Source organism: Netta rufina (assembly GCF_964035555.1).
Source record: "Netta rufina genome assembly, chromosome: 17".
NCBI lineage: Eukaryota > Metazoa > Chordata > Aves > Anseriformes > Anatidae > Netta > Netta rufina.
In genome coordinates this window covers 6,120,802-6,138,149 of record NC_140141.1, presented here as the reverse complement: position 1 = coordinate 6,138,149, position 17,348 = coordinate 6,120,802, and the positions used below count along the sequence as shown (strand labels likewise).

At 44.0% G+C, this 17,348-nt stretch overlaps 1 protein-coding gene across 1 annotated transcript in view; it reads right to left on the bottom strand.

Annotated features, from left to right (window-relative positions):
- HIC2 (HIC ZBTB transcriptional repressor 2) overlaps window positions 1-16,112 on the bottom strand; it is a gene marked incomplete at its 3' end in the record, with an annotated part of 32,091 nt that extends 15,979 nt beyond the window's left edge. Inside the window, exon 1 of the mRNA XM_084297184.1 lies at window positions 16,047-16,112. The remainder of the gene's footprint in view (window positions 1-16,046) is intronic.
- Between the last annotated feature and the right edge of the window lie 1,236 nt (window positions 16,113-17,348).

Here is a 17,348-nt window from a genome sequence, read left to right as displayed (position 1 = left end):
GGTGTCGGGTTTGGTGGGTTTTGAAACAAAAGGTGTATTGGAAGGGAGTTGATTGTGTTTGGTTTTGTTTTATTTTTGAAGACAGTTGTTCATAACAAATAGTGAAATGGCTGAGAAAATAAATTCTGCTTTGCCATCTTGAAAATACTACTTCTTCCCCTTCAGAAGAGACCGGGTCACTGGGACATAAGCAGAGCTCCAGAAAAGCCTAAAAAAATGTGCTAAAATTGACTGAGATGCCCCAAAATAACTGACGAGTTTGGGTCTTGCAATGGGATGAATGTAGCAAAGGTGCAGTAAAAATCCTTAGGCTTCCTAGCTTTTTTTTCTCCCTATATGTATTCTTTCACCATTTGTATAAAACTTTCATCGTAGGAGACAAAAATATGGTTATTAGGAGCTGTCAAAAGCACACCAGAGCTTCAGAAAGAATCCCCAACTCAGACTGTCTCTCATTTGAAAGAGGGTGATTATTACAAGCCACTTTTTTCTTTATCTGCATTTTTGTTTTCCTCATCTGAAAAAACTTTTTTGTTCATTTATTTTTTAATTGATCATAATATGTAAAGGACTCACCAAGGAATACAAAAATTCTACAGAAGAGTTTGTCAGGGAGGTAAAAATTAGAAAAGCTTCATGATAACACCCCCCCTCCAAACACAGGGTTTGCTCCTCCTGCCACACATGCTCACTCAATGCCCTTTTGCCTTCCCATGAGAGAAACAAATCCAAAAGATCTGCCATAAAAGGCCTGGAAGACACCACGCTCAGTTGGACACATGGTGGGGTGATGCTGGGAAGCAAAGAAATAGCTGAAGTTATATGGGAATAACAAGCTGCACAGAAGCTCCCCTTGGATACAAGTCAGCATGTGGGAATGATGGATTAAGATTGAGGATTTGCATTTCCCAGTCAGATGCCAAGATATCAATGCTGGCATGCTAAGGTGTTCTGGCGTTTCTTTAGGGAGTCTCCAGCCGTCAGCACTGCGTGTGCACAGGGCTCGCCTGCTTGCAAGTCTCTCTCTCCAGTAGCACATGCATTTTTAATTTATTTATTTTTAAATATGTGATCTAGGTTAGTGCTCATAAAAGCGAAGGATTAACAGCTACAGCCTCGCACAGGCAGCTGGGCACGCTCTGCTGTCAGATCCCTGCTCACACAACCAACCCCGCGTGAATCCCGCACTGCTCCCACCCACGCGCAGCACGCAGGTAGTGCCACGGCTTCAGGCAGCGTGCAGGGGCAAAGACGTGCCATGGCACAGCGCTTCCTCCAAAGGACAGCAGAGCATCTTGGTCTTAGCATGTAACGGGCCCATCAACACCTGCAGGATCAGAGTGCAGAGCTGAATCCCATGTCAGGCATGCTTTTTAGGATAAGACGTAGCACTCCTATATCATTGCCCACCCTACTTTCACCTTTGTTTTTTTTAAAGCCAGCATTAACATTGCCAGTGGGAAAGACAGGTACGTTGTTTCCTCATTTTGCAGATCAGGAAAAAAAAATAAAATCTATTACTATAAATGATGAAGCATCGTGATCTGTTTTAGGCCATCCAAATCAAGGAGGCCACTGTAAAGGTTAGGTCTTGCCCTCCTGCCGCATCGAGCCTGGTCTGGCTCAGCCATACACCCCACGGTCTTCCACTTTGGTGCAGCTGAGCCGGCAGGAAAGCACAGCCAAGGACCAGGAACACTCATCAGCAAAACTGGCTGTAAAGCCAAATCCCGTATGTCAGAGGTCACAAAAGTAATTGAGGATCGTGCTTCAAACTCCAAAACATCCTCCCCTATCCAGGAAGGCTGCTGGCAATGGGTGGAATATGGTGGGGAGACAGAGGAACAATGAAGACGAGGAAGGTGGTGAGAATTTTTCTGGCACTGCATGTGCAATGAAAAGATGGATCCGAGCAGCACTCTGGACCAGGAGGAGCTTCTTTCCTCTCAAAGAGAAGGACAGAGGTGAATGCTCCTGCCTGCCTTTGGGCCTGAAGTTCTCCTCTCTGACACTCCAGTGAGAAGATCAATGCCTAGCAATGAGAGATGCTCCTCCTTTAAAATAATCTTCATTTCTAGATGCTTAATAATTGCTGCCTTCCTCCCTTCGAATTTTGTAGCAGCCCGGCAAGGATGAACATTTAGAGGATCTCCCAAAAGTCCCCAAGATGCATCAGAAACTGAAAGCTGCTGCAGGGCTGCAGTACGTTGTCTCAGCAGATTTAGTGGGTAACAAGGGCTTCTGAAACAAAATGTAATGCGCGTTTCTGCCTGGACTTGCCAAAAGACCTTAATGCAAATACAACTCCAGGAAAATTAGGGTGGACTCTAGTAGCTGCCTCCCCCTCAGGGTTTTTTTTTTTTTCTTCAATCCTGATGAAATTCATTACAGTTGCATTTAAACAGAGGTTGTGATTTACATTTTCCAAAGCAGGCAGGGCAGGTTTGAAAGCCTGATATATCAGAGTTTATGCACTTCCTGCAGAACTAGAGCAGTTGCAGAGCCTTCCCAAAGGGGTGCCTGGTCGGTCCCCTCACCCCCTTGACATGTCTGCTGTCACACAGGACACCAGATTCCTGGCAAGTCGAACAGGCTTGCTCCTTAAAATGAAGCAGCCCCACATTCAAGCATGCCAGTACTTTCCTTGAAGGTATTTACAGTTTACTTTTTAGTGCTACTTTAAGTTCAAAGGGGCTAGTAAAGCCCCATTAAGCCATTTACATCAAACTGGTTAGTTAATTATCCTGTTGCAGGCTTTAAATTAGCAATTTATAACCCCTTCCCTAGAGATGCTAGCATTTGGAAACAACTGAGCAGGGACATTTTGCAGTGGGGTGCAGTTAAGGAACCAAAAACAAAAAACAGAAAAAAAGAGAGAAAACAGAGTTTTCTCTCCAGTTTTTGGTTGGAAGTTGACTAACTGTGGGAATCCAGTGGGGACAGGGGTGGGAGAGAGCCCACCATTACCAGCCAGCAGGGACAGTGAGGCCGTGTCTACCCTAGGCTGTGTCCTTGCCACAAAACGTAGTGATGTGCAGAGATACAGAGCTCGGCCAGGTCTGGGGGGCACCACACCCAGCCGAGGATAATGCTTCCCTTACAACGAGATATTTTGCTTCTTAGTGTCATGATCAAAGGTATTTTCACATTAATCCATACAAAAATGTGTCTGCACAAGACTGAAACCAGTATCTGCCCACAAGGAGGAAAACGGACTTGAGGCTTTGGGGCTGGCCAAACTGGGAATACCAGCGTGCAGGGACTGAAGAGAGCCGTGGGTTTGGTCAGCAGCTCTGCTCACCCATGCAGCCAGGGAGGCTCTAGCCACACGGCAGCCACCTTTCAGAAGAGGATCAACAAGATTCCAGATGTCCCTGTGCCATAAGGGTCAGTGACCTGCTCACTCTGGGGCTGCCCCATGGGCCAGGTGAGGCTGGAGCTGAGGAATCTCCAGTCCCGGCGTCTTCTCCCTTGCCAACAACATTTCATATATGAAAAGGAGAATTTGTTGTCCCCTCAGGGTCTGGTTATTCTACCACCGTGCTCAGAATTCAAAGCTTTTATGGAAGGGGATAATAACCACCTCCCACCTCAATACCTAACAGCCCAAACTAACCAAGTCCTGAAATAAAACATACCTCTGACCTTCTCTCCTGTATTTCTGCCAGCCATTATTAGTTCTAAAAACAACTAAATATTGGATATTTATTGGCAAATTCTATTAAAAAGTATGGGAGGGAAAGACCATCCAGTTGCTACTATTTTCACACAACAATCAGGTACAGGAGAAATCTTGGCCCCACTCCTAGAAGCTGTCCCACACCACCAAGAGCAGGAATCCGTGAAGAGAAGTGTCATACAGAGTGGGACCAAGGCAAACTAGGAGATTCCATACTGACATCCAAAAAAGCACATGAAAAGAAATTTGATAAAAAATTCCATTCTACTTGAAAGACTGAAAAAAAAAAAAAAAAAAAAACAACAGATAAAATCAAGTCATATGGCAAACTCTGCAACTTTTTTTTCTCCACTTTAATACATCCCTTTTTCAATGACGAAAAACTTCTGCCAAATAAATGTCAAATTAACTTTAAAAAGAGAGATAAAAATCTAAGCCATTTAATTTCTTTATAATACACAACCATGAGATTTATTTCGCATTTGCTGGCTTTTTTTTCTCTCCGTGGAAAGTAGCCATTCACAGTTTTGGGGATGGGGGGCAGTAGGGCAGAAGAGAGAAAGACACTCAAAGGTTTCAAAGCAAAGGGATGACATATTTTTGTACAAAATTTGGTAAATTGATATCACTTATGTGTTTTACTGCTCCAAATTGCAAGAGAGAGGTCTTATAATAAAAATACAGGTAAACACAGCATAAAATCTAAATCATCTAAAGGACTCAAAAACCCAGCCCCACACATAGATGGCATTCTCCAAATTCTCTGCCCTTTCTTGGGAGCAGTTACACCCAAACCATCACTCAGTCCAGAAGCTGTTCTCGCGTGCTAATCACTCTGGAATCACACAAAGGTAAAAAAAGTTCAAATGCAAAATGCTAGCCTGGCCTTTGAAACAGCCCAGTGCTACAAGGCCACAAGATCGCGTGATATTAGGAAATTATAAAATACTGTGAGGCTGGGGAGAAAGAAGAAAGGAAAGCCCTCCTGTGGATGAAATAGGAGTCTTTCCTGCTCCACCAAAACCTCCCATTTCCAAAGCATGCAGTGCCCAGGCCTGTGCCTAGAACAGGTGTGTCTCCTTAAATACCTCACATGTCACACTTGTGTCTCATGGACACAGTCCTGGGGGATTATATTAGTACCAGTGCATACCAGCTGGAGCTACCCCCAGCGGTATCCTGTAACTCCTCGCACGGGGGGAGCCGCTCTCCATACCACGCGGGGCCCTCGCCACGTGACTTTTCGGAGACAGACAGCGACCCCGGGCCTGCAGCTTCACAGCATTTGTGCTCGAGGGGCTGGATCAATCCAGGGACGGGCAAGAGACTCCTCCAAGAGCAATGACGAGGCGCTGCCAAGTGACGGTGAGCAGAGGGCTCCAAGAATTCTCTTTTTTCCCTCCTCTGCCCTTACTACCAGCAAATTCTCAACTGATTTATGCCACACAGACACTCTGGAGATCTCCTTTAACTAAAAAAAGATGCATGGCTAACAAAGCAAAGTCCACTCAGCCATTCCTAAGCAGAAAATGCTGACAGGGCACAAGACAGATATGGCTAGCACAGGATGAAGGAAGGACAAAGGAGAGCAAGCCTCACACATCTCTTCAAATCAGTGCAGGAACAGACACCCCTTGGCAATTTCAGCCTAAGTCGTCACTAGGCCTTGCTGGCCTAAGTGGCTGCAAAAGCCAGGAAGAAAATTCTGGGGGCAGCAAATGCATTAATGGCAGTTTTTGTATCACGTCTTTGTGCTTGGCACAGATAATAAAAAGAGAAGAGCTGCTTGGTTTTGCTACAGCTCTGCATCGCAGCACAGAAGTATTGAGCATGAAGAACTGCTCCCATGCCACCCATCTCATGAAGGGCATTGTGCAGTACATGACAAGGAGACTGAGCACTGATGGAGGCAAGAAGCTGCTGACCAGCAGTCATGGGCTCGGAGGCGGAGGACTGCAGAGCCCTGCAGGACCCTCCTGCCTTATTCTTCCTTAATTTCATTCATTTTCCAGCAGGGAATTCTTATATTCAGGCTTATATTCTTATAGGAGAGAGTGCACGAGTGAGAGTGCACGCACCGATCTTAATGAAAAGTCTAATTTATGAGGAATCTACCACATCCATAAATTATTCCACTGGTTAATTAATTCAGATTTCCAGGTTTGAGCACACATCAGGTTTGTCTGCTCATCCCTACGATAAATGGCCCCGGGCCGTGCGAGCAGCTGGCAGCGGTGGAGGCAGTGCCAAACTAAACGTTCCTCAGAAGTGGCGTAGGTAGAACTTTTTCAGGCCACCAGAATGCCTCGAGGGCTGGGTGACACAGAGGGTTCAGTGTACCCAACTCATCAATCCAGCACAGGTTGGAAGTAAAGAGAAATTCTCACATACTCTACGTCCCAGTCATACCTTCAGCCCACTGGCTGCCCCTGGTCAAATGAATCCCAGAATGAGGTCATGCCGTGATACTTCATTCTTAGACGAATAAGCAGAACCCTCAAACCCCCAAATCTATCTAACCCTAGAAACATGTACCGTTCTTACTGCTGCCATTTCTCATTTTCAGGAGGTCTCAAGTCCATAGCCATAAAAATCAGCATTAACCGCCAGGTGAACTCTTACTCTTAAACCAACTATTTATTACACCGGGGCTTTGATTACCAGACAAGCATCTGTTACAAATGCCACCCCATGTTCTCAGACAAGAGGAGTTTAAATGTTGAGCAGTTTCCCATAGCCAAGATTTAACATCTTTACATTTTTATTTCTACTTTGGTGATCGCAGTGTTAGTGACTTCCTGGCCAGTTAGCAGCCAGCCTGGTAAGAGCACTTCACTCTTCACATCTGTCAACTTAGAATATACGCTGCCATGTCCTTCTCAAGCAACTTGAAACCAAATCACAAGGGCAGGTCTGTGTCCCCAGCAGACAAATGGAGGCCCAGCTGTATTTTATATCTGTGCAGTATATGGGATGTGCATATTGAGAAACATTCATTTTTAATGATGCGTCTAATGCAGAAGCAAATAATTAAGAAACCATTAAAGAAATTCCCCACATGTAGTACAGGAGCGCAATCATTCATGTCATTTTTCTACAGATAAAAATTCAGACTTTGAGAAAACCAGGCCTTCTTCTCAGCAAGCTCTACGTACAGCCAGGTAAAGCTGTGTTCCCGTGGGGAGGCAGCAGCACTCATTTTCTCTGAAGGTTCAGGAAGTTTGAATTTCTTGGTAAGAGAGCAACAAAATAGCTCACTTCTAGTAGGAGTAGCTGAGAACAGAGCTGTCCATGAGCCTCTGTACAGGCCTCCATCCAAATGCTCAACTCCCACTCTTGTCAGTACTTGCAAGCGTTAAACCCAAGAGAGGCTCTTCACCAACCTACAGCTATTTCATGACATGCCTGTCTTGGGGCAGAAAATCCTAGACAGCGTTCCTTTAAACCAAATGCTGGCATTATATAATTGAAGAAGTTTTACAGGGGAAAATGGCAAAAATCCCACTCATTAAGAAGAAAATTAGTGATCTAGTGCACAGCAATGATTAACCAGATAGCTATCCTTTTTTATTGAGGAACCAGACTAATAATTAAGGTGTTTCTTTCTTGAAATATATAAACAAATTATTGGAAAGTTTTACACAGTTTTAACCAGCAGAATTTCAGAGTTCAAATAAATTACAAGCTATTTCACCGTTGGACTGTCTGCCTCTAAGGTCATAATTAATTTTAATTTTCAGAAGTTACAGTACCAAACATAAGACCAGTAGTAAAATAAGGAAAACCTCTCTAGGGCTGCCTTGAAGTTTGTATCAAACATAGAGAAGACAGGAGAACAGGAGGCCAGATGCACTTATCTCCAGAGGCAGCTCACACACCTTGAGAAGTATGTACAACGCGACAAATTTACAATCCAGTTGCCCATTTTGATATTTGGGCATGGTAGTGGAGATGAGAGAAAGACGAAGGGGAGAAGAAGGGGACCAGAGAGTGAGGTTATTGACTTACTCCATGCACACACAGAGGGAGTTCCTTTGTCTGTCACATCACAGCCCGTACAGGAAAAGCCGTGGCAATGCCATGCCAGCAGTTAAGGTGCTTTTACTTACTCCTTTTTTCAAATAGTGTCCAATGGTGAGGGAAGGGTAGATTGAAAACAGTCATCTAAAGCTACCAATTTTAATCTTGTTTTACATTTATGCTCATGTTGTTTCTGTAAAGGATGATCAGTGGCTGGTAACTGCTAAGCCATTTTAATTTACATCTAAATGTAGCCTGCTCTCCTGCTCTCAATTTGGTATTATTTTTTTGCTAACTGGAGGGATGCACGATCTCCAGTTGAAACATTTATTTTATTTTACAGGTATTTATCCAACTGACATTTTCCCTCTTTTTTATTATTTTAATAAAAAGCCAATGACATTTGTTAGACGTTTTATTTTTTTCATTTGAATTAGGCTGCCTGAAAACTCAAAAAAATAACCAATCATTGAGAATTTTCTGACCTCGTTTCCTTATCAGGCATTTAAGTCAGAACATGTTTAACATTTAAAACAAACTGATTTATTAAGGAGAAGTGAGCTGTAGCTGATGATGTAAAACTGAATTCTCATTTCCTCGTCCTTAAAAATGTAGAGCTAGCTGATATTTGCCTCCCATTATACCTAGTCTTTATTCACCAACTTAGAAAAGGAAAACAAGCATCCCAATTTTCTTAAGCTTTCATTGGTTTCTCAGCTTTGAATGAAATCCTTTACTGCATTAAGTAGACTGAAATGAAAAGAAATGCCTCGGCAAAACCAGATTAAAAAGTCAATACATTTACTGTGTCCCTGCAACTGCATAAATGTCAAAGCAAAGTGAACCACTTGTTCCTGGAGTCAGAAGACACTGATCTCGTGAGGAAGTCTTTGCTAACAGCTATCAGTATGTGAAAGAAATGCGGGCTTCACCTGACCAGCCAGGGGCTGCTGGTGGGCTCCCAGTGACTCCGTGCACGGACGGAGCACACCTCAGGCACAGCTTGAATGAGACCTCCGGTGCTTCAGCGATCTGACAGCGCTCCTAACCACAAGAGGTGCAGCATGTGTGTAGCGAGCCCTGTTTCAGAATGATGCAGCTCATCCGTGACCACAGGTTAGCCGTGCAGTAATCTGACTGGTGTGATTATAGCAGGAGAAGCAGGTATTAGAGAGTGCCCTGGTCTGCATCTTGCTGGACAGCCCTCCTGTGTGGAGCTGGGCCACTGAGAGAATCTCCCAGGGTAACTGATCCACTTTTTGCTGGATTTCAGTGGTGTCTAGGGAGCAAGCACGGAGAATGAAGTGTTGAGTTCTTACAGAGTTTTGAAAAAATCCTGACTTGTTGAAGAGGTAGAGCCATAAAACTTCCTTGCTCCTCTGTCTAAACATTGGGTGGTTTGCTGGTATGGAGCTAGGGGCAAGCAGAGGGAGTACAGCTGCACGTCCCTTCTTCAATATACCCTAGTGAGAATGCCATTTCCCTTTCTTAATAAAGTCCCTTCTTCAGTATTAAAGGAAAGTAATCTTTCAGTAGCATTTTAGCCACCTCAAAGGGCAATTTAAAAAATAATGTTCTGTTTTGATGTTTAAACAAGCTTCCCCAGCAATTACTTGTTAATAGCATCCAGAGGCTCCAAGTAAGAAGCCGGACCCATCGTCCAGAGCAGTTTATAGTAGCAATACACGGAGTCGGGCAGAGGATTTGAAGGGGAAGAGAATGCTGGGGACAGGAAAAGGGGGGAGGCTTAAAAACCACAAGTCAGTTTGCTAAGTTTGTCCAACAACTAAAAATTGGAATAAAAGCCATGCTCCAAAGCCCTCTGGAAATATAAACTGTTTTTTAAAAAAAGTCATTACTTCCTTGTTTGTCCAGTCGGGTCAGACACAGCAGCTGTCCTGCAGCCTGTGTTGTGGAGACCTGGCTTTTTGCTAAACCTCTGGCAACCCTGTGCCCTTGAGTACTCGGGTGTGGCAGGCAGTGACAGCTGACAGGTACAAACTCATTTGCCCCAGGGGTGCCTGGCATGCAAACTCTGAAGGGCTCCATAACATGGAAAAGAAACCACCAAATGTCCAAGAAGAGACAAAGTCCGAGAGAAGAGAGAAACTCGCTATTTTGCCTTGAAAAGCCTCCCGGTGCCCTCCTCCCCAGAGCTGGCCTGCGCCGTGTGTAAGATGCGCTGCTGACGCCCGCGCTGCAGTCCGTGCTCCTCGGCCGGGGAATGCCATGCTGCAGTGAGCTCGCCTGCTCCCAGGTTCACGTGGAAGCATTCCAAGCTACTCAGCTCCTGACAGCGCTCCAACTGCTCTACCACGCTGTATTGCTTTACATTACATTGCTTTCCCTGCCAGGAGGCACTGCTGTATTACAGTACGGTCGTCTAGCAAAATGTAAAACTGATTTTTTCACCTCCCAAATACCAACTGACTGTTGCCACTGCAGTCACAACGAGACGCCCTGCTCTGTATTAGACTCTCCTGCTTTTCTACATATGCAAGGGATTTTAGCTTCTCCTGCTCAGCTTGCTGCTGCTGCTCTCCCTTCTGTGCTCCCAAAGCATCCTCTGCTTGCAGCCCAAGGTGTCACTACTACTTGAGCTCAAATGCCTAAGCCAGCTCGTTAGGTGCATTATCAAGCAAGCTGACTGCCTAGCAGGAAACACAGAGGTGGGAAAAATAACCAGAAACATTGTAGTGACTCACTGCTTCATTAAGACGGTCAGCTTTTTGCTAAGTCAGAGTTTTAATGAAGTAAGCAGGCTACAGAAGCATTTCATAACAGATTTTTAAGGTATTAGGAGGCATTTGGCTCCTAATTCTCTTTATTTCGGTGTGCTATGCGGTACTTGTAGGCTGCAAGACAAAACTAGTTCCCTGCACTGCAGTGTAGCTAGTTTCCCTTCTACTTTTGAACTATAAAAATAGCCATATTACAATAGAGCAAAGGTCTAGCTGCCTATCTGTTCTTCAGGAGTAGCCAGAACAGTGGGAAAAAAGAGGCAGTGAAATAGGGTAGAGCACAGGCAGTCTTTTCCCTTCTAATACCCTCTGCAATTGTTAAAGATTTTCTGATCCTGAGGTTGCATCCAGGCCATCACTTTTAATAAGAACTTATCTGCCCTTCATCGATTTTTGCATCTGTTTAGACTTTTGCTATCCATAACACCCTTTGGCAATGTGTTTCACGTGGTAACTGCTGCTTGACAGTGTGTGCTGTCTTTGCCTGATTTGATTCAGTTTAGTTAAGACAACACAAGAACTGTGAAGAATCCCTCCCTCCTCCCCTTCCCCTCCCCGTTCATGACAGCACAGAACAGCTGCAATTTCTGTAATAAGTCATCTCCTTTCTATGGTGAGGAGAGGAATCCTGTTGACTGACTTGAGACCCGTCTTTGATGGTCTCCGGACCGTCCCTAGTCCACCACTGCCTTGGAGAGGTGGCAGTCAGAACTGCATGGTGTGTAGGGCACTGACACACCACGAATTTACGCAGCAGCATACTGATGGTTTCTGTTTGGTTTACCAGCTTGGGTAAACATCCAGAGAGCTTGTTGATCGCTCAGGGAGTGTAGCGTTTCCTCCCAGCTGGCCCATGGCCTCTCTGTAAGAAGATTTTGGGGACTCACTTCAACCAGTGCTCTAAAGCAGCCTGCTGGGATGGCGAGTGAGCATTTTCATCTCCAAACAAGTGCCACCGCAGATCTGTAAACTTTTTACCCAATTCAAGCTAGTAAAAATAGGGATTTGTTTGTGGTTAGGTTTTGTTTTGTTTCTTATTTTTAATACACGGGGATTAAAGTAGGCAGAAGTAATTTGTAAAGCACTGCTCCAGCATGAAGAGAGAGGAGAATGGCATTCCAGAACCATGAGGGACGAGCCCTGTCATCATCTGCAGAGACACCACAGCTGAGGTGCTTACTAACTTCCCTCAGCTCGCGTTAAGCTCTCTTCCTTCTTTGTCTTAAAGAATTACATTTTTATGCAGAGGTGGATTTTTACAATTGCCACCACCGCCCCTCCACCCATGCTGGTGTTCTGGCTCCCTGCGAACTGCTGGATTCCTCCCCGCAGGAGCCCGAGGCTGCTCACAGGGTGCTTGCTTGGCACTCTCCAGGTGGGCATCAGGCAGTCCCAGGACCCCAGGAAAGGACAGCACAAAACCGAGCTCATTCTGTCACCACAGGCTAAAACATGAAACGTGACCTACACGTGTGTTATTTTTTCCCCCATTTAGACCCAGAAAAACCTTTTGAGCCCAAGTCCTTAACTGATTTTGCCGCTGTGGTAATTGGTTTTACGTAAGACCTTCCAACAAACCTTGCCTTCTTTACCTTGCTTAAAAACAAATAGTAACAAAAATGCTAAAACTTACTTTTTTTTTTTCTTCCTAATTTAAGCTCACCTTTGGTGCAAATTTGCAGGTTGTTTCATTGGTGTATACTTAACTCACAATGTAATTTCCTCCCGTACTGTCAAATATCTACTGAAACACCGAAATTACACTCCCTCCCCCCCCCATTTCCTGGCCTGCAGTGTGCCAGGTACTGCAGCTACCCCGGGCTTAGAGCTGGAGCAGCACAGTGAGCTGAGCCAAAGCACAGCAGCAGCACAAGCCACAGACAGCCTCGAGCTGGTCAGAGCGGTACCTGTGGTCCTTCTCTTCCATCTCCCACTCCTCTGTTCCTTTCCTTGCTCCCAAGAAAGAGCCGTTTCTCCCAGTTTGATTGTCTCTTATGACACTCACAGCTTTCAAATCCCTGCCGCTCTCCCCTTTTCCCATGAGCACATCAGTTTGCAGCTCCTCAAAGCTCAGTTTCTTCTTTCACCTGCACACCCAGGAGGAAGTCCCACAAGCCAGAGAAGCAGAAAGGACGTGGTTCTCCCCAGCAGGCAGGAAGAAGCACGGGTGCATTAAAATCTATACTGACCAGCCCAGGCAAAACTTCTGTAAGCTCATCCCAGCAAATACCTCAGTTTTAAGAAGTTTCCCAAGTGTTCCCGTATTAATGAGTGTCCTGCCAGGATCAGTCAGACTTGGCACCGTAACGCACTCAGTTCACTACGCTGCCTCATGAGTCGCCGCTAATCCCGAGAGGCATGCTTCACCAAATATAGCTGCTCCTTTTAATTGCTTGGCTTATCTCCCCTCTCTTCTACATGGTTCCTAAAGCCCTTAAAATTAATGATAGATATGCTTGCAGATCAAAATCTTGTCTAATGCCACGTGCATCACTTGTTCGTGACAGCTCTGTCAGCCACTGTGCTCAGCTGCCATTTCTCCATGCTTCTTAGTAGCAGCTCAAATCCTGCCAAATTCGTGAATACTGGGAGAAACATCAGAACAGTTTGTTTGACCCCAGCTTCAGAATTTCTGGGAAGCATTGTAACGGACCATGAGAAAGGTAACACGAAACAAAGTTACGAGCTGGAGCACTGCATCTCAGCATAGCTGAGCAGAAAACTGAGCAGGTAATTTGAGCAAACAGATGGCTGTGAACACATAGTTAACAAAGATAGCTCAAGACACCTGAACAAAATAATAACAGAAACACATTTTACTTCCACAGTTAGAAACCTCTCAATCTGAATGAATAAATGGTTGAAACGACAACCTTTGCACATGGACAGAATTCTACCAGTGCCCAGAAGCGTCAGATAGCATCCAGAAGCTAGGTGAATATTGCCAGCCAGCTGAACAAATTGAGATCTAAACTTTCCTTCTGGGTATCTCATTTTCTGAATGTTTTGCATACAGTGCCTGCAAAAATAACATCGGACGTGTTAAGTACTGGGGAGAAGAATCCCTTTCCTTCTGCTTCTGAAGGAAACCAACGTGGGACAGAACATCACTTTTACTCAATGGGATGAGAAATTCCAGCAAATCCTTTGCTGGAACTCTGACAGAGGCAGTTCAGAAAGTCAGCCAGCGACCTGCCCACACCCATCACCAGTGTTTTTCAAGGCTGGAATGAGATAAAATTGCATTTAAGTTTTGTACTCAGGCTCAAATGTTAGCCGTCTCCGTTCTCTCTCTTTTGAAAGACATACATGTGTTTATACACACGCAGACACACACATCACTTCTGGTATTTCTTCTGAAATTTCTACTCTTTGTAGGGATTTTGTGAAGTTGGAGTCACAGGATTAGTTACTTGCTGCTATCTAGGAAGGTGTGCACAAACCAGTAAGGAAACATCTCCTGCCTCACTTTGGACTTCTGTCCAGGCTTTCAGCTGCAAAAAGTCAGTATGTGCAGTTTGCTCACATCCCCATTCTTTGGTAACTGATTAAGGACATGTTATTTAGCTTTAGCATGAGCCAAGAAAACACATTTCTTCATAGCTGAAAAACATCTAGTTCCAGCTCAACTGGTTTTGGAGAAGATTTGGCTGAGAAGAATGAGGATGCCCTCCTGGAGATAGATGTTCTGGCCTCTTGTGGGTGTGACTCTCCCAGCAGGACTTGACAATTCATCATGTTATTGCAGAAAATGCATGTGAGTTCTGTTAATAGGTCCTCTTCCAGGAGAGACTCTAGAATCTCTGTTCACCCGGAGTCATTGTTCCAGAAGCAGAACTATTACTGCTGGAAGGGAATGGGCTCTTCTAAGCCACAAAAAGAGGACTGTGGGTGAATTTAGTTTGCAATTTGAGATGAGTCCTTCTTATCATCCAGAACATTTGCATAAAATGCCTTCCCCTGTTCCTGGTTTAATGGATAAGCGAATCAAGCCTTTCAATGTATATTGAAAATAGCCATAAGGATTTGCCATCTGAAGCACCTGTACATTGCTCCCTTTCCATACCCACTGTCTACAAGGAAACATTTCTCGAGTGGTCATCTAGAGGAGCTGGCAGAGGGAAAGCTCAATGCCTAGCCAAGCTGACTCTGCAAGTAAAACATTTGGACAACACAACGATGAAAGTTTTGGAGGTATTTTGCAGTGGCTTTGCTATGTTCATTTTTTCTTCAAAGAAATGCTCTTAAGATTTTCTTGCAAGCTGGTAATTTTTCTGCTGCATCAAATTTCCTTCCCTTCTTCATCTATCTGGGAGAAAATTTAGTTGGTATATGAACATTTGCATGGCATATTTATTTGTGCTGGGAAAAAAAGTCAAGTATAGGGGTGGAGAAACTTGCCTCAAAGTTACAATGGCAGCTGCAGAGGTGATGAAGGCCCCCCATCCCCGGTCCCTTAACTATTCATCATCTTGTAACTAAATAAAAGGATAGCCAACGGGCAGTTAAATAAATGACAAACCTGCACAGTGATCTGGCTTCATCTGCCTGAGCAAAGCTGCTTCTTACAGTCGGCAGCAGAATCCCATCCATCTCCTCTCAGAGGCAAGCCCTGAGAGCCGCCCAGCAGCATGCACCCGGGATACACAGAGCCCATGATCTATCCATGGGGTTAGGCAGAAAGTAGTATCCAAGGTACCTATCATGGCAACATCTAAATGCAAGTATCAGAGCACTTTACAGACAAAAAGGTCTTTCCCCCAGGCTGTTTAAAATTTGCATGTTCCTATGTAGCACGGAAGATAGCAGCAGTGGTGATTCATTAAGATAATGGTTTAAGTAGGAGGCTTAAGAAAGTCAGGGTGGATTAACATCCAAAGGGCTGCAGTTGGAGCTTCTCCACTCCAGCCTGCCACCTTCCATTTTATGGGGAGGGACAAATTCCAGGAGTCCAAAAGAGAATTATGAATTAACAGCAACTATATCACAACTACAATGCATTAATGTACAAGAGCACTATCTCTATTCCAGCCCATCCTCCTTAGCAAGGTCAAGCACAAAATTTAATGTTAAAAGAAAATTTTCTTTGGCATTATAAGTTATTGGGTTTTCTTTTTTTTCTTTTTTTTTTTTTTTAATTAGTTTGTTGGTATAGGCTCTCCACAAAAAAAAAAAAAAAAAAAGGCATTTTTAAAATCTAAGATTACTTTCTGGCCCTCTTAGAAACAATAGTTTTCTTCTGAACAACTGTCTTTCCCCACTATTGAATAATCAGACAGGTTTGATAAATTGATTGCTCCCCACATAAAACTGTAAATATACACAAGGAAAAAAGCATACAAGTCCTTTCCACACCCCAACATTTAATGCACTTGTGACGGTTACGAGCTGAAACATGTTTTCTGTCCATAACATGGAGTTAATGCTGAGACAGTGACAGGTAGCTAATATTTCATCCCTGCTAAGTGAGAGGCCTTTGCACAGTGATTTTGTTACAATACTCCCAGTTGCCTTCTAGAAAGATGCACAGGCAACCCATTTTGCTATTCTTCTGCTCACTCGTAATAGTTGCTATAGGGCATCCCAGCGCACATTGCCCCACTCACCGCTAGCTGTGCTTGGTCTGAACGTCTTCTAGGCACTCTATCCCATGCTGATTCAGTACAGAATAGCTTCCTAGAATACAATTATAGAAAGAGTAAGGGTTTGTCTTAAAAAGGGATTATTCCAGAACAGCTATTCCTTATTCCCAATCACCTCTTCGGTAGGATTATGAAGTTAACTGGGAACAGCTCTTCTACTCAGATCTGTAACTTACCTTGGTCTGAATCAGTGACCCTGTGTAAATGTGCCCTTAGTTAGTACATTATCATACAGTTAGTGTGATGGGTTCGTCAATAAAAACAGACTCCTAGCTGCAATGAGAGTAGAGCTGCTGCGTGGACCCATCTCAGCTGAGTTTGTTGTACCTTGGGCAGTTTACAGGATCAAGAAATAGGTTTAAAAATAGTTGTTCCTTTAATGTTAAATCTCATCAGTACTGCGTGTGACATTTTGTAACTTAGAAGTCTTTGGGACTGCCTTGTTCAAACTTGGTTTATTCCTTAGATATATGGACACTTCAACAGCAGGGAAATTCTGAGTTCTGTAGCTTCTTTGTTTATTAAGTTCTTAGCTTGCAAGATTTCTCATCCAAAAAGGGCTGAGAAAGTACCTGGCACATCTTGGATGCTTATTGAATACATTAAATAAATCAAACGTTTTATGATAAAATTCCACTCCCCCACACCAAACAGATGTAGGTGCAAGTCAAAGAGGCTTGAAAAATTGCACTAAAATTGATTTTGCTCCAGTTTTCCCCAAAGGAAAAAATTTGTGTGTGGGTTGAGACAAAAACATGGAAAATTTCAGCTATCATGAACAACTGAGAGGAGAAATGGAAGAAAGACAGAAGCCAAAACTGAACTTCACATTCAGACTGCATAATTTATATTCTCTCTAGTGTTCTGTATTACAGGCATTCCTGGACTTAAACGTAAAGTGAAAGACTTTTCCTTGGGCTCATCACATTTATAGAGAAAAGTGCCAAATAGCTTAATGCTGGAGCCTTCCAGCCAGCTCAGGGGAAGTCGCAGATCCATAGAGAACTCTGCTTGATAACAAGATTCTGAGAGGCTGGAAAAGAGAGGACCCAACATAGCGAGGACAACAGCTACAAAATTGGGTAGAGTAGTACTCAGAAATACTCATCAAGTCCTACAGCACAAAATTCAGAGAACATCTACCACTTGAAACATATTCAGAACCATTACACGTACAGGGAAGGAACAGAAACAAAACACTACTCTGTTAAGGCTGCATCTAGGATGTCAGGGTATGACTTGGTTTACCCAGCTGTCAAGCATCAC